Source organism: Lutra lutra, chromosome 2 (assembly GCF_902655055.1).
Source record: "Lutra lutra chromosome 2, mLutLut1.2, whole genome shotgun sequence".
Lineage (NCBI taxonomy): Eukaryota > Metazoa > Chordata > Mammalia > Carnivora > Mustelidae > Lutra > Lutra lutra.
The window spans coordinates 44,307,641-44,329,243 of NC_062279.1; the positions used below are offsets into that span (position 1 = coordinate 44,307,641).

General features: G+C 46.7%; 1 pseudogene; it reads left to right on the plus strand.

Annotated features, from left to right (window-relative positions):
- The first annotated feature begins 19,030 nt into the window (after positions 1-19,030).
- LOC125094227 (elongation factor 1-alpha 1-like) lies at positions 19,031-20,402 on the plus strand (annotated as a pseudogene).
- Positions 20,403-21,603: the final 1,201 nt, after the last annotated feature.

A 21,603-nucleotide genomic window follows, 5' to 3' on the forward strand; every position in this document is an offset into this window, starting at 1 on the left:
CTATCACCGAGAAAGCACTCCACACATACTTGTTGAATGCTAACTCAAAGCTCAGCCCCTACTAGGCAGTAGGAATTCAGAGGTGAGCAAAACACAGTATCTGTTCTCAAGAAATTCTCAACCTAGTGGGAAAAGACAGAAAAGTAAAGCAATGAATATACTTAGAAGCAACAGCTACTTTCAATACTATCATGGAAGCACAGCAGAGTTGGGGAATACAAAGGGAAATCCTGTAACCCAGTTGAGGGGCTCAAGAAAGGCTTCCTGGAGGAGGTAACATTTGCCATAAGCTTGAAAGGATGAGTAGAAGATATCCAGTGGTGGGAAGGACCCTATTCCAGTCAGAACACACCACATGAACAGAGGCACTGAGGAATGAGAGATCTGTGGATGACTGGATCTGAGGTAAATGGCAGAAGATGAGCCCAGGTGGCAGGTAATGAAGGAGCTCAAGCAACCAATTCTTTTCAGAGCCTTTCCTGAGCCCAACCAAAGCAAGGACTAATGGGCACAGGGGACAACCCTCTAAGAGCATTGAATGTACAGAGTTGCTGCTATTAGTAGTGGAGACTTACATGGATTCCTTCGTCTTCTTAGTGTGGAGAAAATATGCCTTTGTCATATATGTCCCAATGGCAATCAACATCAAATACCCATTCATTGGAGACCTGCAAGGTACAGGCATGAAACCAGACTGCAGAGAGGAAAAGAAGACCATCTCAGAGCAACTTAGACTTTAACACGTACTTCCAATCCCACCCCCACACACACTCACACCACGAAGGACTGTTTCCCCTCAGCCTTCACTTCAAGATGACTGGCAGCCCCCTACTGAGGACAACGGAAAGCCACAACTGCCCCCCCACCCAAGTGTCCCACTCACACCAGTACCTCCTTGGAGATGCCCAGAAACCCATTAACAAGAACAGAAGTTTCCAATATGACACAAGAGGGAAGGCTCAAGGAGAGTTAACACCTTGCCTGTCATTCTCTCAACCATGGTGCCAATGAACAAATGAAACTTTACTGTCAAATCTAGATCCAACTTTCCAATCCACTGTAGCTCCTGGGAAGAAAAGCCTTTTCCTCAAACTCCATTTTTAGACACTCTCAGCCAAGACTTTGGTTAGGTGTGCTCCCCTCTGCCTCTCTTAGTTGTCTTCTTGGAGACCTCCTGCTGGCAACTCAAATGGTCAACTCAAATGGTCAACAACACTGTGAAGCCCCCCTGGTTCCTCTCGATGGTACCGTAACACATCTTGTCATCAGTGCTGATGTCCCTCTCACTAGATGGTGAGCGCCCCAAAGTCAGGGACTGTCTCACCCATCTCTCTCTCCTCACAATATCAAATACCATGCCAGGCAAATGGTAAAAACTTGGTTGTAAAATGCTAGACAAATAAATCACAGAAGTCAAAGGGTCATGCTCTTTTCTAGCTGATGGAAAGGTTGCTGGAATATAAGCCCAGCTCCCCAGTTGCCCCCATGACTGTAGACCTCTGTAGGGACTTGGGTTGTGGCTCTGTTAGAGGAAATGATTCCCAAAGACTAAGTGCACATGACAGATGGATTGTTTTACTGAACTGGCTCATAATCCCGCCTTCCTTCAGTGATGAGACACAGAGAATGGCGACATTGACACATGTTGGTTCTGACCCAGAACACCAGCCACTCCAGCAATGGCCTCAGGGGCTCCTCTCAAATACAGAGGCACCTGAGACGGTTCTAAGCACTCTTCCAGATAACCAGCCCTTTGCCTGTGATGCCACCAACAGCTTCAACTGCTGTTCTCCAGCCTCAGACAGAGGACCCGCTCCTCTGCCAACTCCTCTGGTCATACCAGGACAGAGAGGTAGTTCCCAGATAGGGTGCCATAGGCTCACTTTCCTTTGTTCCCTTCTTCAAGATAAAAGTAAATGCTCTGGAAATAATTCAACAGAAAATCATAAAATTACTCTTAGAAGTAGAAAGTGGGCTGGATAGGGATCTTGAGACTTTAAGGATGACACTGCAGCAAGTTGTCTCGGTTTTCCTTATGTCTTATGGGTACCGGAGAGCCCAGAAACCCAGAACTACCAGGTACAAACAGATAATTTCGAAAGTAAGACAACAAGAAAGCTTTCTCTTTCTGGTATAGGCATTGGGAAGGGAGAGGCCCAGTGGGGATTTGGCAGGGAAAACATACTCTGTGGCCAAAGCCGCCCACAGCAGCTTCACCAGCCTGGGCCAAGCAGGCCAACACACCCCAATCTCATGAGGCAAGCTGGATGGCTGTTCTCTTGCTCTGCACCACCCACCCTCTCATCCCACAGAAATGCTGGGGCCGACCCCCTTCCAGGCCCACATTCCATGATGTGGGACTCTGGGGGTCCCACGCCTCATGCCACACTTCTCTCAGATCAGAGCCCAGGCTATTTTTGACTTATCTTCTCTAACATACCTCCTTACTACGTCCCTCACCTGCTCCAGTTACCACTCTGAGTTTGGGCATGCCGGCCCTGAAGCTACCTCCCACCCTTGTTCCATCCCAGATTATCAATGTTCTTTCTCTTCCGAGTTACACGCTCTTGCAAGTTTCCCCAGCCACAGAATTTAAAGGAACACCCAAAAGCCCTGCCCTCCCCCGCACAAGCATATGCCCCCACACTAGCAGGGCGGGAGGATCTCAAATAACAGCCCCTACACTCACCAAACCTTCATCTGGCCCCTGAGCTGTGGATGCCTCTGAGTCACTACCTGCAGTCCTACCAGCCAGGTAGGTGGCTTCAAGTCCCCCCAGGAATTTGTTCTCTGCTGCCCAACTCCCACTTGCAGTTTACCAGTCACGTCTGAATCCCAAATTCAGACGTGGCTACAGTATTTTTCCCCAAGAGGTTTCTAACCTCCATGCAAATTAGCAGACACAAATTGGATTTGCAAGATAGTCCCTGACGCCACATAGCAAAGTAAATCCACATCTCACTGGCAGGTCACCCTGGATTCTACTATTCATTTTGCTTGGGTGGGTTTCTTTATATACAGCTCACTTATTTTCTGTGGTAAAATTAGTCTGGCCCCTTAAAGAGCCAACCTGCAAAGTCAATTCAACAGTCGTATCTTGAGGAGCAATTTGGAATCATCAGGAACAGAGTAGCACCGGCTCAGGATAGCAGGGTGGAGAAGAGCTGCAGAAGGTGCCCTTTCCAGGAAACCTTGTAGGGGGCAGGAGAGGTTGGATTTGCTCCCACTCGCAAGTCTAAAATCTTCAACTTCGTTTCGAGTGACTTAATTGTGGTTAATAAAGTAGATGAACTGCTTTGTACTGTGTTAATAGAAATAAATACTTCCTTCCTTTGTCTTAAAACACTGCTTCTTCAATATCAAGATCCAAGTTCACAAGGGTATATTAGACCTCTAGGTTCTAAAAGCTCACTTCAGGTGGCTGAAACTTAATAGAATAAGACCAGAAAACTCAGAAAGGCTGCTGCTCCTGCACTTGGGTGGTGCTGGGTGGACCACACTGTTGGTGACCCTGCCTCTGACATTGATTGATCCACTAGTGAACATGTTGCAATGAACCCACTTGAAGTTCCTAGACTACATACATGTATTGCCATGGACTACAGGTTTCATAGCCATAATTAAATCCTGTGTGAGGTATAATCTCTTTAATTTGTCCTACAGCTCTATGGAAGTTTCTCAAAGTTTGACAGCCTGTGATAAAATCAGTGCTTATTGAGAAGAAAAATTTCTGGGTTCCACTGAGAACTTCTGATCCAGGATCTCTGGGGGTGTGGCCAGGAGGCAACATTTTAAACAAGTGCCCAGATAATTTTTTTATAAAGATTTTATTTATTTATTTATTTGTTTGACAGACAGAGATCACAAGTAGGCAGAGAGGCAGGCAGAGAGACAGGAGGAAGCAGGCTCCCTGCTGAGCAGAGACCCCCCCGATGTGGGGCTCGATCCGAGGGCCCCGGGATCATGACCTGAGCTGAAGGCAGAGGCTTTAACCCACTGAGCCACCCAGGCGCCCCTGCCCAGATAATTTTAAGAATGTTGTTCCATGCTTTTGGTACTTTCTTATTTATGTTCTCCTTCTTACAAGATGATGATGATGATGATGATGGTGGTGGTGATGACGATGGTGGTGGTGATGGTAGTGGTGGTAGAAGATACAATAAGATTCCTTTAGATTTCTTTGGTGCTTTCCCATTCACAAAGGTCTTTCATAATTATTTCACTGAATTCTCACCATGAGTTGACTGCTGCAACCCCGTTTACAGATTAGGAAGGAGCTGAGATTTAAAGAATGATTAAGAAACTCCCCAGGCTTGGCAAAGCACCTACCCTGGGTTGTTTTCTGGAAATGACAGACTTACCCAAATCAATCCCCTCTTAGCCTGAATCATCTTCCGATACCACCTAGGACTTGACTGGCCAGAACTGATTGGGTCTCAGTTTAAGGCCAAAGAACAATTTGACTCGAGGACTAAACCAACTCAAGGATTAAACAAAGGACGTTGAGTCATCCCCTATGCATCCAGAAAGACTCCAATCACCTTAGCAAATTGCTGCTTACCTCCTCACCTCCACACACTCACCAGAAATATTGTACGGCAGTCAGAAGGCCTGGTGACAATACTTCTGCTAACTAAATGGGTATGCCTAGACAAGTCACCTAACAAAAATCTCATCTCCTGTAAAGACTGTATCAAAATAATGCTTGTCAGGTGCTTCGCAAGTATAAAGCAAATAAATGTTAGTTAGTATTCCTGTTAACACCATTATCACCTTTAGGGTTTCAAATTCAGAGCCCCTTCCATTTCATCCTTGCATCTCCCAGCCTAGCCATGACCATGGCTGCTCAGGATGGGAGCCAGGGGCCCAGCATCTCCACAGAGAATGGCTAGTAGTAATTCAAAGGCTGTTTTTCCTCTACACTTTGTAGCAGTTCAAAAAGGCAAGTCACAGCCATAAATTGTGTACAGAAAGGACGGTGTGTCACCAAAGGGGCCATTACCTCCTTAGAAGTCAAGCAACATAGATTAGAATGGAAATTATTTGGGATCTTCATCAGTCGGCTGAAATTGTTCAAGGCTCAGCAATTCACTGAGGTTTGCTGCTGGGTCATTGATTTTAGTAGTGTGTGTGTGTGTGTGTGTGTGTGTGTGTGTGTGTGTGTGTGAACATGTACAAGTGAGTGCGTGTGTGAGTGTCTGAGCTCCGTATTCTGTTGAGGTTCAAAACAAAAAGGAAAAACAGGAACCACTTCAAGTTCTCAGCAAGCTGAGATTTTCCTAACAATCTGGACCTGGGAGTTCTTGGCCTAACTAAGTCTAACAAAATCCTCCCAGGCCACAAGGAGGTCCTCCCAAAACAGACAGCCATGGAAAGAGAAGGCCCAGTATGAGACTTCTGGAAAACACCCCTACCCCAGAACACAAAAATCTGGGACAGCCAACAGCCAATAGGAAAACTTAGCATTGTTAGAGATGAGACCTCAGACCCAGGGGTCATGGAGCTCAGGATGCCTTCCTCAGTCTTGCTGGTGCCTTGGCCTCACCCAAAGTGGAATCCAGTTGCCCAGTCTCATCCACTGGACTCCTGGGTCAGGACAGGAGTGTAAAAGAATAAAAACTAGCCCTTATCCAGCACCCACTACATGCCAGGCTGTGGCAAATGCTTTATATGTATCACTCCATTTGATCCTACAAAAACCCTTATGAAATTAGGTTTTCTTATTATCCTGTTAAGAGAAGGACACATGAAATTCACCATGATGAAGTGACTTATGCAAGATCACAGAACCCGTCACAGGGGGAGCCGAATTCAGACTAGAGTCTCATTCTATAGTCATGCTCATAGCGGTCGGCGGGGGAGGGTTGCTCATTCAGTCCATTATTCAGACCTGGCCCACGGAGTGTAGACCTGCAGTATGGAGGTTAAAAACTCAAGCTCTGGGGCTGGACTACCTGGTTCGACACTCAGTTTTGCTACTCACTAGCTATGTACTTTAACCTCTCTGTGGCTTAATTTATCTCTTTATAAAATGGGTATTATCTACTTCATAGAGTTTTAATAGAGCATTTAAAGAATTAGTGTGTGTAAAGCCTTTTGAGGACTTAGCACCTGTCAGTATGCAGTAAGTAAAGCATTTGAAACAGAGATCGTTTAGGAGACTGAGACACCAAATAGGAAAAACGGGACAACCCAGAGATCGGCAAACACAAGAAGCCAGTCACATCCCTGGGCTGGTGGGCAGAGGAAGACCTGGCAGGCCTAGACTTCCTGCAGACCTACTCAGTGGGGACTGGGAATCTAGAAGAGATGCAGCCAGTGTCAAAAAACACCGCTAAGGTGAAGAAGGAGACATACCCTAGTTTGATCCTCCGGGCCCCCTCTCTTACCAGTGTCTCCCACTGGCTAAGACCAGCTACAAGACTGCTTGCTATAAGCCAGCTACACAGCCTGGAAAACCAGTTTGCAGGAGCAGCCCCTGCCAGACACAGTAGAGCAGGGCCCGGGCAAGTGGTGAGTCAGATGGAGAGCAGCAGGCTCAGCAAGGGCATGCCTGTCTGTGGTTCAAAGGACAAAATCCACAGTCCCTAGCATGGCCCTGAAGGCCCAGGCTGTTCATCCCCCAGCAGCCGGACCTCTCTACAACTACATGGGCTCTCCTCTCCCAAGAGCCAAGCTCCTGCTGGCCTCAGAGGCTCTATCCATGACCCACCTTTCCCTCTTCTCCCACTCTTGGCTCTGCTCATCCCGAATCATTCTTCACATCCCAGCTTCAGTGTCACATCCTCTGACAACCTAAGGTAGGCTCCCCCTGTTAATTTTCATTCTAGTACCATCTTCTCTTCCTTCAAAGCACTGCTTACTCCCCACCTACCTTAGGAACCTAGCACAGAGCCCAGTAGATAATAGATGCTCAATGCTACTTTTTTGAGTGAGCAAATGGGGATGGTGCCCAGCCTTCTCCTGGCAGGCCAGACAAATGCTCAGAGGATCAGACCACTAGTCTATGTCCCCAGAGATGCCAGGCCCCTGGGCCATCTCTTCCACATGCCCCAAGGGCATGGCTTGACTTGACCTTTGAGGTCACTCAACAAATGCCCCCTGTAGCCTTGAGAAATCTGGAAATAGGCCAAGAGCAGGATAACTCCTCTGACCCTTCTCTCTTGGCTTATTCCAGCCCTCCCTCTCTTATTCACCCCCAACACCCCCACTTTCCAAAGAAAAGCCCTTGGCTCCAACACCCCATAAGCACCTCCAAGCCCCTCCCTCTTTTTTGTATTTACCATCACCCTTATGTAGAATATACCTGGGGTCAGCTTGAGGGGAGCCTAAAGCAGCTTTCAAAACTCCTGAGTCATTTTAAAGCTTTAGGGTTTCTGGAGGAGCAGACTAGGGCTTCCAGGGTCTCCTTTCCCATAGAGATAGGAGGAGAGAGCAGGAAGAGAGAAAGGGAAGTGAGGGCAGCTGGCCTAGAGAAGGAGGGATAGGAAAGAAGGGAGTATGCAGGCCCCGGAAAGTCGGCAACTGCCTTTAAGTAGGCCATGAGGGTCTGGGCTGAGAATGCGTGATTGGTACCACAAATCATTTCACCTGCTCAAAATAGGTTCTCTCCTCTGAGACCGTCCTCCCAGGGTCAGCCGTGGCTTCTGATTAACCAAATGCTGCTGCGCTGCTGCATGGCAGGAGACAACTCCAGGGAGCCCCCCAACAGGGACCCCAGGGATCTGTGCTCCCCAGAGGTCACTCCTCAGCCTCCCAGCACCCCCTACACAAGGGCACCCTCAACTCACTGGCAAGGCACCCTGGACAGGGCTAGTTCAGGCCCCTCCTCCCAAGAGCCGAGCCCCACAAGCCAGGGAGGTAATTGGCAGAGCCTGAGGCCAGCCCCGGGGGATCATGATCCGGGAGAAGATCCTGTCTTCTGGATGTCATCCTCACTTATCCTCAGGGTGCCATGGCCCCCGGATGCTCTCTGGGAGCTATCTCACATCTGCTCCCAGAACAGCATCTGTAGTGATTAAAACCACACAGCCCCTCCGTTCAGATTCCTGTCATCTCTCAGCCTGGCCACCTCTGCTGCCAGACCAGACAGTCACTTTCCCTTCTCCTATACAGACTCTTGTTCAACATGGTTGTTGGGAAGGGAGGCCCGTGGGGACAGAAACCCAGAATTACAGCAGCAGTTAATTGCCTGGGTGGTGGCAGGGCTGACGCGGGGACATGTCTGCCTCAGAAGCTGACTTGGGTTCTCTGCTGAAGGTCATTAGGAGGAAGCAAGCTTCAACGTCTTCATCCTGCAAGGCCACATGGAAGATGACAAGTCAGCCAGGCCTGAGCATGGCACAGCTTCAGATGCTGTGGTGGGCATCTGGGATGGCCTCGGGGCACACTCCTCCTCTTCCTACAGCCTTCAACGGCTTGCACAGTTAATTGGCAGTTGTGGAAATGCAGCTGAGACTGCCGTTTCCCTCCCAGGACAGGTCCCTTTACCCAGAAGCCCCAAATTCCCTCTTGTGTTCTCCTGCCTGGGATTCATGGCCATCTCCGCCACAGTCCAGGCTATACTACACTACGCAAGCCCACTGGGTCAGTTACAGACCAGGAGGTAGGCTGTGCCTGAGTGTCAGGGAGCAGGGAAGCCAGTTCCATGCTGGAGAAACAGCAGAAAATGTCAGATGAGTTGCATGCAAGGACTGAGTTCAATGTCCAAACTGCCCCTACCCAAAAGAGGTGATGAGGTCCAGGCCTTCTCTGGGAATGCAATTGGCACCTCCATTGTGCAGGTGGCAGACAGAGACTCAAAAGGGTCCTGAGGGTTGGTGGTCCCAAAGAAGCCATCTACAGGCAGGTCACAAAATTCCAACAAGGCCATGAAGGAAGGGCCAACGCCAGCCCCAGGGGGACAGGAAGCAATCACGGCATGAGATAGGTAGAGTGCCAGAAAGCAGATAGCAAGACTGTTTTCCTAGCTGGTTCTGTAGTTCCCGTCGAGAACACTCAGAACTCTTAAAGGAGGCTAGAGAGGAGACCCCGAAGCCTACAGCAGGCAGACCAGGAACTGGCAAGGCAGAACACGTCACAGCCTCGAAGAGCGGATCCTGGCTGTGGACAAGAGTCGGCACTCCCTGAAAGAGTCTCTACCCCATCTCCTACTCCACCCGGGGAAGTTGGGGTGGAGAGCCTCAGCCCGCAGTCCTGCTTACCCCAGCCTTCAGAGGCAGAGGCAGGATCGGCACCCACCCGGGGCTGGCGTCAGCATCTTCCCAGCCCAGCCCAGACACAAGAATGTTCTGGCAGCCCTTCAGGCAGCACACAAGCCCTGTGTGCTTGGGAGACCCACAAAGCCTGCCTGTCTATCCGGGAAGCCTCTCGCATGCCTGCTAGTAGGGTCTGGCATTTAGGTCTTTGTTGCAGCAACATGACTTTTGCCCCTTGAGATCATTGTTAGGGAGGCAGGCCAGGCCAGCTGCAGCTAGCTACCCACGACCAGCTGCTTGGGCAGAGAGCAGTGAGACAACTCTCAGCAACCCATCACAGAGAGCATGGCCAGAGTGCACAGGCACACACACGCTCCCACACACCCTGTGTAATAGCTTCCTGCTCTCATCCATGGGCGCACTCCCAGTGAACAAGGTACATTCTTCTGACTAGGCCTAATTTCTACCTATTCCATCCTGATCACTTAGGGATCTCGATTCATATAAAAACTTTGCCTCCAAATTAAGAGTCCCCTTTCAGAATGCAACATCCCTTTCACAGTGACTTCAGTTTGTACATGAGCAAATTGGATCAGAAAATGTGTCCAGAATCACAGTAGCCCTTAAGTAACTAAGCCTCTTTGAGGAGTGAGTGAGGGGTTTGTCGAACATTAAACACCATCTCAGATCCTGGGGACTATAATACAAATAATGTATGGTGTATTTGGAGAGATAAACACTCATAATTATAGTCTCAGAATCAACAAGTGATAAAATTTAATCTGTCTAAAAGGTCAGGGACATCCTCCCAGGGCAAGTGGCATTGGACCTGTGTCTTAGAGGATGAACAGGACCCCTCCAGCATTATTAAGGGCCAGAAAGAATTTTCTGTGCGCTGAGCACTAGGACAGGTGCTTAAAAGAGGGATTAATTAATCCTCACAACTATCCTACAGAATAGATGCTTTCCTCATTTCCATTTTACAGAAGAGGAGAGTGAGCCTCAAGGTGTGTGACCCAAGTCATGGAGCTGAAAGGGCCAAAACCAGGATCTGAGCCTCAGTGGTGCAACTCGAGGACCAGCACTCCATTTTTTTTTCTAAGATTTTATTTATTTATTTGAAAGAGAGAGAAAAAGAGGGAATGGCAGAGGGAGGGGGATAAGCAGATTCCCTGCTAAGCAGGAAGCCCGATGCAGGACTCCATCCCAGAACCTTGAGACCATGAGCTGAGCTGAAGGCAGATGCTTAACTGACCGAGCCACGCAGGTGCCCCAGGACTAGCACTCTTAATGACTACATGGTGTCGCTGCCCGCAGTGGGAAGCAAGGGGATTTCAGTAACAGTTCCCAGGTGGCAAATAAGGGGAAGGGCATCTGAGCCATAGGTACAGCATGTGAAAGGGCACAGAGGTTGAGGAGACTGGTGTCCTTGGGACCTGCAAGCAGCCAAGTACAGCAAGAGCAGGAATTGCCACCAAAGAGGCAGTGGGCATCAGGTTAGGTGTGCATGAGCTGTGGGATCTGGACTCAGACCTGTAGGTAACAGGGAGGAATTCCAGGATTTAAGCTGGGGATTTTTTAATTTAAATTCAGTTAGCCAACACACAGTACACCATTAGTTTCAGAAGGGAGTAACCATTTTGCATGTTGGCAAAATCAGCTCTGGAAGGCTAGGACAGGAGGATCGATTAGGAGACCATGAGCACAAACAGAGACCATGACTCTGGGGAGGAAGTTGGCCCCAATCTGATGTGGGGAAAGTAAGATGAGACATCTAAGATAACTCCTAGGGACTGGCACTCAGAAGGAGAGCAAACTGGAAGTGGCAATTAAATGGGCCCAGTCAGAGGCATGTTGGGTGGGAGCTACCTCGTGGTGGTTTGAGTAGGGCTTGTGGTGCGGTAGAGATTCATGGCAGCCTGATAAGCATGGGAGTGGGTGGAGGTGAACCCATGGAAGAACCTTGGTCTGGTGAAGGGGTGGGAAGAAAGGGAAGGGAGACACTGAGACAGGACTCCGGGAGATTGCAGACACAAACACACTCAGCAGAAGAAGAGGAGCCAGCAAAGTTCCTAGGAGATCCTGGGCAGCGAGCTCAGGGGGGACAGAAGCAGGACAGAGTAATGGCTTCGGTCTCAGGGGTTTCAGAAGATGAGTAGCTGAGTAATTCATGCAATGGGGAAGGCAGGTGAGGTGTGGGCTGCACAGAGACATATCAGGGGTCAGGAGGGGCTCCTGTCCGTGGAATGGTAGTTTAAAGAGGAAACAAGAAATGAAGTTGGAAATGAGAAGCTAGGTTGTCTTCCAGGAACTTCACAAGGAATGGAAAAGCAATGTGCTGTAGCGTGGTGGAAAGAGAGCTATTTTCATCAAATCTGATGGTTTAAATTATGTAATAGTGACTACTTGTGATAGGATATATGTAAAGAGCCCATGAACACTCACGTAACCCAAGAACCAGAACCTCCCTGGCACCAGTAGCAGGAGTCTCTGCTTCTCCCACCCGCCTTCCCCTCTATGGAGAGTGTTATAAGCTGGCCCCAGCTGGAGCACATTTGAGGACAAGGAGGAAGGAACCTCTAAAGCAGGGGTCTGGGGGAGTATGTGCCAGAAGAGGTGGGACAGGGAGGGCTGTGGGCACAGCAGACGTGAGTGACCGACTAGGAAAACCATTCCTTGCCCTGAGGCAAGAGGATAGAAGGTGAGGGTTGATGCAGAATTGGATGGGTTCAAAGATAATGAGAAGAGGGAGCTGGGGGAGTTTAGGCCAAATAACGCCCATCTTGTCTGGAATAGAATCATCACAATAATAAATGGGTCAGTAATGAGGTGAGGACCTTGAGGAGAGTGAGCTGACCAGAGACACAAAAATGCTGTTGCCAAGAGAACTTAGGGCCTGGCTGGTGGATCTGTAGTGGCTCCACCCACTCAATGATATAATTCCCTCCACGGTCTCTGAGCAAACCAGGTAAGCATAGCTGGATTGAACCAAAATGTGAAAGTCATCAGGGTGAGTCTAGTCTAAGGGAATGAATCGAGGTTCTTGATAAGCATGGGCACTGATAATTGTGTTGAACCGATGCACCCCAGGATCTTGGCTACCCAAAGAATAAGATGCCAGAGAGGGAATGCGGACTGGCTTGAGGGCAAGTGGAAGGAGCAGGGAAGTTGGTTCCAAATGAGGTCAAGGATCAGATGACACAGTAAGGCACTCTGAGGTTAAGTGTCCTATGAGTACTACAAAGTGCTAAGTCAGTTTGCGTCTGGCTTTGACACCTATCAGCTGTGTGGTCTTGGGCAGAGTTTTCAACATCTCTGAAGCCCCATGAACTTATTCACAGCAATTCCTCTCTCTGAGGGTTGTCACGAGGCTCAAAGGAGAGAACTGTGTGAGTTCATTGTAAGCTGTGTGCAAATGTCAGCCATGATGAATGAAGCGGGGAGGCCAAAAAAGTTTTCAGGTTTCAGGCAGGGCTGGGACCCAGCAAGCCATTCCTCCTCGTCATTCATGTGGCTGCCTTTTCCTCATTTTGCCCTTGTCTTTCTGACATCTCATTTTGTTGGTTTGTGACCAATCTCTAAGACCTACTGGAGTCCATTTGAATTCTAATCCAATCCTCCAAGGTGCCCCTCCAGCCTCAGCTGTGTGTCATCTATGAAATTAATGAGCGTGCTCTGTCTCATCATCTAGTTCATTGCTGGAAACATTAAATAGCCCAGGGCTCCAGATTTTGAGGTGTTCCAAATGGCCTCCACAAGTATCCCAGTTTTTTCTTTGGAGACAGTGGAAAGGCAAATACTCTTCGCTCTGGATCCTACCTAAACTCCCCCCTCACCTCCACTGTCACCCACAGAGTGGATTTTTGGTGAGGCACAAAAGACACCCTATGTTTTGCAATAAAAATAAAGGCTTCCTATACTTCCCTGAAGACCACTCCACTCTACCCCCTTCTTGAGGAGACCCTGACCCACAGCCTTAACCCCAATTCCTGCCTAGAGCCCTTCTTGTAAGGGCCTCTGAATCATCATTCTCTCAGTCCATGATGTGTAGAATAGAAGCAATAATTTACCACCAAAAGGATTCTTGGAATCTGGCTGAAAATGTCATGAAGTGCAACCCAGCACCGTGAATCTGCCTCTACCCTCCTTTGCCTATAAGCCAGTCCTGAGATCCAGATCCAGATCCAGAAGCCTGCACACTTCTCTACCTCTGCATGGTTCTCAGACACTTAGCATTCATTCAACTTTTATTGATCACCTACGAAGCGCCAACCTCAAACATAGGTTCATAGCCATTAACAAAACAAGCATGTCTTGTACTTATGGATACTTCAGTCCAAGCTCTCCCCTGATGTCCCAACATAGTTGACCTCCATCCTCCTGAATTCTAGTTGACAAAGCCTATACTGATTTCTTCCCCTATTGTGTTTGGGAAAATCACCTTCAACTGCTCAACTTCCATTCCAGCTCTGGCTCCTGGGTCACCCAGAGCTCTTTCACACCATCCTTGTCACCTTCCCTGCCCTTTTTATTTTTCACCATTTCTCTGTCTTGTGCCTAAGCAAGCATCCCTTCCCTCTTTTATAGCTACTACCCTCTCCCACCTAAGCCAAGCCAACCCTCCTTCTCTTTCCCTTTCTGTCTCCACCTTTCCCAACTCCAACTAATGAGTGAGCCAACATCAATTTACATTTAAAAAGCAACCACTTCGTAATTCTTCTCCATGGTCCCAAACTCTATAATTGGGTAGGATGCTTGGCACCAGATTCTAGTACCTTAGTATCTCACATCTCAAGACAGGAGATCCAGGGTTTTGCCGAGGGAAGTTGGGAAGTATACTCCAAAACTCCCCTCATGAGGGATCAGGTCCAGTGCACTTGGGGTCCATTTCTCTTCAGTCATTCAAAAGTGACATGGTACTAGGCAGTGGGAATCTAGAAATGATGAAGACACACTACTGTGTCAATGAAACTAACATTGAAAAAGAGACAATAACAAAGGCTGTAGACACAGCACAAAACAAAGGAATTCTTTTTTTTTCTTGAGGAAATCAAGAATATTTCATAGAGGTGACATGTAAAGACAAAAAAGCAAGTGAAAAAAGTGAAAGCAGTGACCCTGTTTTTGACTTGGCAATTTGTCAGCCCTGCAGAGAAGTACTTTTTACCTGCCTTACTGAGCACACAGAGAAGCCAGAGATGAGCGTGTGTGTCTGTGTGCAACCCAGTAAATGGGTTTACGTGTGTGCCAGTGTGTGCCGGCCATAGGACGAGGGGTTGGTGTCCGAGTTTCCTTTTGAGAAATGATGGAAGAGGCGGAGAGGGACTAAACTGTAGGGCAAAGGGCCACTTCCAAGATCTCTGTTAGCTGAACATTGGCAGCTCTCCTATATTTTTCCTCATCTAACTGACAGCCTAGTGGAGGGAGACCTTACCCATTCTACCTTCTGAGCACCTCCTGCATCTGTGTACTTGCCCCTGCTGCACTGAACTACCTAAAGTCAGACTCTCATTGTCTGCCCCCTTGATTACTGCAAAAGCTGCCTAACTGGCCTCCTGGCCTCTAGTCTAAACCTCTTCCAAATTGTTCTCCCCACGGCAAACATGGTGTCCCTTCTAAAGCACTATCAGTATGTTTTCCTTCAATGGATCCCCAATTGCCTTTTGCTTAATGAGCATCTCCATATCTGCAGATACGGGCTCTGCTGTTCCCTCCAGCCTGTATCTCATTCCTCTTCCTGCAACCCCAGGCTTGATGGCCCAGCCATGCTGCATTGTTCTCTCCTACCTCCCTCACTCATGTGTTCTTCCTGAAATGCCTTTACCATTCCCACCCCTCATGCCTTCCTTGCATGCTGACCTATGGCCAACCTTGAGGTCTTAGCCCAGGCTTCCTGTTCCCTTTCCTGGCCCCAGTCTGGGAAGGTTACGTGCCCCCCATCACCATAGGATAACATGGACACCTGTTCAGGCATCTGAATCCCATGAGACCATCACCTCAGTGCCTGTGTTGGGGACCGTCGTATCTGAGCTCTAAATCAGTACTCGTTAAGCAGAGGTGCTCAATGTTTATTGAACCACCAGATGTGCCGTAACTCCTTATATGGCTCTACCTTCATCTTGGCTTTCCAACAAAGATGAAACGTTTTCGTGGTTTCTCCCAAAAACTCATAGAGTCCAAAGCTACCAGGAGTGGGAGAAACTTGGAAATCGCCTAGTTTTAGGTATGAACAGGAGTAACCTCAACAGGAGGCCCAGAAATCAGTGAGTGGCCTGAGGCTATGGGGGAGTTATAAAGATTGTCGCTTTATCATTATGTGGGGTAATTAGCGGTACCTGCCCACATCCCTCACAGCTGCAACCCCCAGAGAGCCCTGTCTATTGCTGATTACAAAGCATTTTCTCATCCTCATCTCATTTGTTGTTTGAACCACACAACTCCTGCCGAATTGGTTGGGGAAGTGATCTCGGTACCCCCCTTTTATTGATTAGGGAAGAGAGGTTCAGAGAGCCCAAGCCAAAAGCCCCAGAGGAAGTCTCCTCTGAATCCATACTCCAGGTTCATCCCCCTAGCCACACTGCAGCTGGCTCTTTGCCCTCTCCCCGCAAGGACTGGGATGATGAAGCCGATGCCATGTCACCACGGCAGCACATCGCCAGGATGCTGGTGAGGTAACAGTCCAGCAGACCTGCAAGAGGAAAGGCCCAGATAAAGCTGCACTATGTTCAGAGCTGCAAGAGCAAATGGGCAGGCAGCAGCTCTCGGACTTGCCCACCATCAGCCAGGTGTTTGACTTTACTTAAGAAAATTATTTTTCATTTGGTCTCATGGACAATAGACCATGTCCTGCCTTTTTAAATGAGATTGGGAAGCTGGAGCTGACCTGACACATCCCTCCAGTTTTCCTATGCACACTTAAACATCCTGCCAAAACTAATATCTTTATTCCTAAAACCTTCCGTTCACGCAGGGCAAACAGCGTCTGCCTGTGCTGTATGGAGCATGCACTTCAGCCTTTATATTACCCAGAGGAATGAGCTGCTATTATGAAATCATTAAATTAATAACTTGGTAATATAGGCAGATATATAAAACAATCTGTTCATAGAACAAAAGAAATTACTACGTTCCAAACATTCATAATTTAATTTAACAGCAAATTAAAGTAGCATACATAATTTTAGCCTCAAAATGTCAATAGAATTATGTAAATAGAGCACCAAGTCCTATTGCCCTGTGTGTGTGTGTGTGTGTGTGTGTGTGCACGCACATGCACGCAGGTGTGTAGTTGTATATGTGACAGGAGGGCGGGGTACAGGGTTGACATTTACCTCCTGTAGGCCTCTCTTCTTCACAACAGAGAAGCAATTGACAGAAATAGATGAGGTGCCCGGCTTTTAATTAAGAATTTATTAAACATTCAAAGAGCTGTAGAGGGAAAAAGCTAGCAAGGCACTCTGCTGGCTGCCAAGATGGGGTGCTGAGCAAACAGTAGAGCTGCAGAGGGGATGGGTCCAGCGAAGCTGTACCACGGCTCCCTCGGGAAGGGCAAGCATCAAAGGCCACCGGGCCTAGATTATGGGATCTTAGAGAGACTCCATATGAGTATGGAGATAAGCAATGGAAAGACGGGCTGCTGACTAGCATGGAGTTACCTCAGAGGAATGACCAGGAACGGGGGAGCTCTTCTCCTGCACCAGCATTTGGCAAGAACTAACTCCCTACCCCGGGCAGCTCAGAGGTGGTTAAGGAGTAGTCTCTGGTCCATTATGGTCTTCTCCACAAACCACCTGCCTTGTGTGAACCAAAGGGAATGAGGTGAATGTGGGGCTGTGCGAGGGACAGGGAGTCACTCTATGGTAGGAGTTCCTGACCCCTCTCCCTGGAAGCTCGGCAGGCAGTGGTCACTGTCAAAGCAGGAAGAGTACAAAGGGTTTCCTATGTAAGCTGACTTTGCTTCCTCCACCCAAGCTTTTCTCGCCTCTGATAACTGTTTCATGAATTGTTTTCTAGGGACAACAGGTATCCCAGTCTCGTGAACTTGCAACACTGCACGGGACATGTGAAGGAAGTAAGTTCAGCCCTGCTTCAAAACAATGAAATGTACATGTGTGCTTACGCAGATTTAGGGACATAATTTCAGGAGATTCACATTTCCCATTGACGAACCCAAAGTAAATAATCTCAATTCTGGCTGAAGACATTCATTAAGCATGGAACTGTATGTATAAAGAGTAACATATGTCTAGTGCCAAGGGTCTGAGACAGAGAGGAAGACAAGAATTCATAGAAGGCCCCCTGGAGGAGGGAAAACCACTTAAACTTGAAGGAAGTTAAGTCTTAAAGAGATAGGAGGAAGAATAGATGGAGCCAAGATTTAAAAACAAAAACAAAAACAAAAAACACAAGGATGACTCCATTAAGAATGCTGAATGTTCTGTGGATGAGGGTAGGAGAGGAAAGAAGGCATCCTTTGGGGAAAGGCCCTGGATAACACAGGTCTGTAAACATATGTATATAAAACATTTATCCTCTTAGAAATACTTATTTTCTGTATTTCATAAATGGTGAACTAGAGGAGGAACTAGTAGAAGCAGGTAATCCAGTTAATAAACGGTGTTAGGAGTTTAGTAGTTCAGGGGTGAGGGGAGCAGCAATGAGACTAAGATAGTCTAAACAGGCGTGGGAAGGAGGGGAGAGGGAGACACATTATAAGGTAGGCCTGACGGGACTTTGGAACTGTTGGGACATCAGTCTGCACAGGCCAACTACTGTAACAAAACCCGCAAAATCTAAGTGTCTTAACACCACGGTTTATTTCTCATTCACCTCGGTATGATGTGGTGTTTGGAGAGACTTAATCCATGTAGTCCTTCATTGACCCAGGCCCCTTCCGCCTTGTGGCTCTAATCTAACATAGTCTACACTGTTCTCACCAGATGTGTCTCTGTTCCACATACAACAGGAAGATGAGGGAAGAGAGACAGCACAGAGGGTCTTATAGAAGCTTTTACTGCCAGCCCAGAAAGTAGTAAACATCCCTTCTACCCATGTGTTATTGGCCAGAGCTCATTAATGTAACTGCTAGGAGGCTGGGAAATGTAGCCTAGCTGCCCAGGAAGATAAAGGAAACAATTTCCCCCATTTCTGTAGCTGCCTATGAAGAGAAAGGGACAGGTAGTCAAGAATGACTATTTTTAGTCCTGGGAACTAGAAGATTGATGAGAACATTGATACATATAAGAAAATTCAGAAGGGAAGCTACAAGGATCTGAAGCTTGGCATAGATTTGCTCAGACATACACTTGCAACATTATCCCAGAAGCTTAGCGTAACAATGTGACTCCTTCTTACATGATATAAGAAGTAAGTAGTTAGATATGACACACCAAAAAATGGCAGAAATAGATAACTTGCTTTCATCAAAATTAAAAGCTCTCATGCATCAAAGGCCACTATCAAGAGAATAAAAGAGTAACCCACAGAATGGGAGATAATGTTTGCAAATTATTTACCACATAAGGGATTAAAGTACAGAATATATAAAGAACTCCTATAACTCAACAACAAAAAACAAACAACCTAAATCAAAAAATGGACAGAGGACTTGACTAGACATTTCTTCAAAGAAGATATACAAGTAGCCAATAAGTGCATGGAAGGATTCTCAACATTACTAATTATTAGAGAAATGCAAATCAAAACCACAATGAGACATCGTTTCACACCCATTATGATGGTTATTATTAAGAGAAAAAAAAAAAAACAGATTTTTCATGAGTTGGCCACCAGAGCACAGGTGTCATGAAAACCACCCCTAAACTTAAACCAAAATGGAAAAGGAAAAGATTCCTATCAATATCGCCATCATTGGACATGTAGATTCAGGCAAGTCTACTACTGCTAGCCATTTGATCTATGAACGTGGTGGGATTCACAAAAGAACCACTGAAAATTTTGAGAAGGATGCTGCTGACATGAGAAAGTCTCCTTCAAGTATGCCTAGGTCTTGAGAGCTGAACGTGAACATGGTGTTACTACTAATGTTACCCTACAGACACTCAAGATCAGCAAGTGTTATGTGATCATCTGACCATCACTGATGCCCCAGGACATGGAGACTTTATCAAAACCATGATTACAGGCACATCTCACAGTGTCCATTCAGTCCTGGTTGTTGCTGCTGGTGTTGGTGAATTTGAAGCAGGTTATCTCTAGGTAGGAGAGACCCATGAGCATCCCCTTCTGGTTTACACATTTGAATGTCAAACAACTAATTGTTGGTGTTCACAAAATAGACTCCATTGATACCCTATAACCAGAAGAGATACAAGGAAATTGTTAAGGAAGTCAGCACTACATTACGAAAATTGGCTGCAACCCCAACACAGTAACATTTGGTCAGATTTCTGGTTGGAATGGTGATGACATGTTGGAGCCAAGTGCTAACACACCTTGGTTCAAACGATGGAAAGTCACTCATAAAGGTGGCAATGCTAGTGGAATCGTGCTTATTGAAGCTGTGGATTGCATCTTGCCACCAACTCATCCAACTGACAAGCCTTTGTCTGCCCCTCCAGGACATCCACAAAATTGATGGTATTTCCTGTCCCTGGGGGCTAAGCGGAGCCTAGCATTCTCAAACCTGGCATGGTGATGACCTTTGCTTCATTCAGTGTTACAACTGAAGAAAAAATGGTTGAAAGCACCATGAAGCTTTGAGTGAAGCTCTTTCTGGGAACAATGAGGGCTTTAAGGTCAACAGTGGGTCTGTCCAAAATGTTTGTCATGGCACTGTGGCTTGTGACAGCAAAAATGACCCACACCAATGGAACCAGATAACTTCACAGCTCAGGTGATAATCCTGAACTATCCAGGCCAAATCAGTACTGGATATGCACCTGTGCTAGATGGTAACACAGCTTACACTCCTCACCAGTTTGCTGAATGGAAGGAGATTGATGGTTGTTCTGAGAAGAAGATAGAAGGACACAAGTCCTTGAAATCTGGTGATGCTGCCATTGCTAATATGGTTCCTGGTAAGCGCATATATGTTGAGAACTTCTCTATTGTCCTCTGGGCCATTTTGCTGTTTATGACACGAGACAGATGGTTACTGTGGGTATCATTGTAGCAATGGATAAGAAGGCAACTGGAGTTGGCAAGGTCAGCAAGTCTACCCAGAAATCTCAGAAAGCTAAATGAATATTATCCCCAAAACCTGCCACCCCAGTCTTAATCAATGGTGGAGAGCGGTCTCAGAGCTTTTGTGTCATTTGTCATTTAGGTTTAATAGTAAAAGATTGGTGAATGATAACAATGCTTCATAAAACCTTCAGGAGAAAAGGAGAATGTTTTGTGAACCATCTGTGTGTGTGCATGGCTGTGTGTGTGTGTGTGTGTGTGTGTGTGTGTGTGTGTGTCAATTTTAAGTTATTAGTTTTTTAAATCAGTACTTTTTAATGGAAACAACTTGATCAAAAATCTGTCACAGAATTTTGAAACATACTAGAACAAAATTTGAGTGAGAAAAATGAAACAAAATATAATAAGTAACATGTTGGTGAGGATGTGGAGAAATCAGAACCCTTGTACATTGCTGGTGGGAATGCAAAATGATGTCACCACTGTGAAAAACCATATGGTGGTTTCTAAAAAAATTAAACATAAATTTATAATGTGATCCAGCAATTCTACTTCTGGGTGTATACACAAGAGAACTGAAGGCAAGGGCATGAATAGATAGATATTTGTACACCCATGTTCAAAGAGTGGAAGCAACCCAAATATCCACTGACAGATAAGTGGATAAACAAAATGCGGTCTGTGTATACAATAGAATATTAGTCAACCTTGAGAAGGGAGGAAATTTGAGTACATGCTACTGTATGGATGACCCTTAAAGATAGATGCTAAGTGAAATAAGCCAGTCACAAAAGGATAAATATTCTACGATTTCATTTACATGAGGCTTCTAGAGTGGTCAAATTCATAGAGACAGTAGAATGGTGATGGCCAGCGACGGGGAGGTAGGGAATTGGGGAGTTAGTGTTTAACTGGTACAGAGTTTCAGTTTGGGAAGATGGAAAGTTCTGGAAAGGCAGTGGGGTGATGGCTGCACAACACTGTGAATGTGCTTAACACACTGATCTGTGTGCTTAAGCATGGTTACTAAATTTTGTTATGTATATTTTGCCATATTTTTTTAAATTCCAATATAAAAACACAGTGTAATATTCATTTCAGGTGCACAATAGAGTGATTCAACATTCCCGTACATTACTCAGTGCCCATCATAATAAGTATACTCTTAATCCCCATCACCTATTTCACTCCTCCCCCCACCCACCTCCCATCTAGCAACCATCAGTTTATTCTCTGTATTTACGAGTCTCGTTTTTCTGTT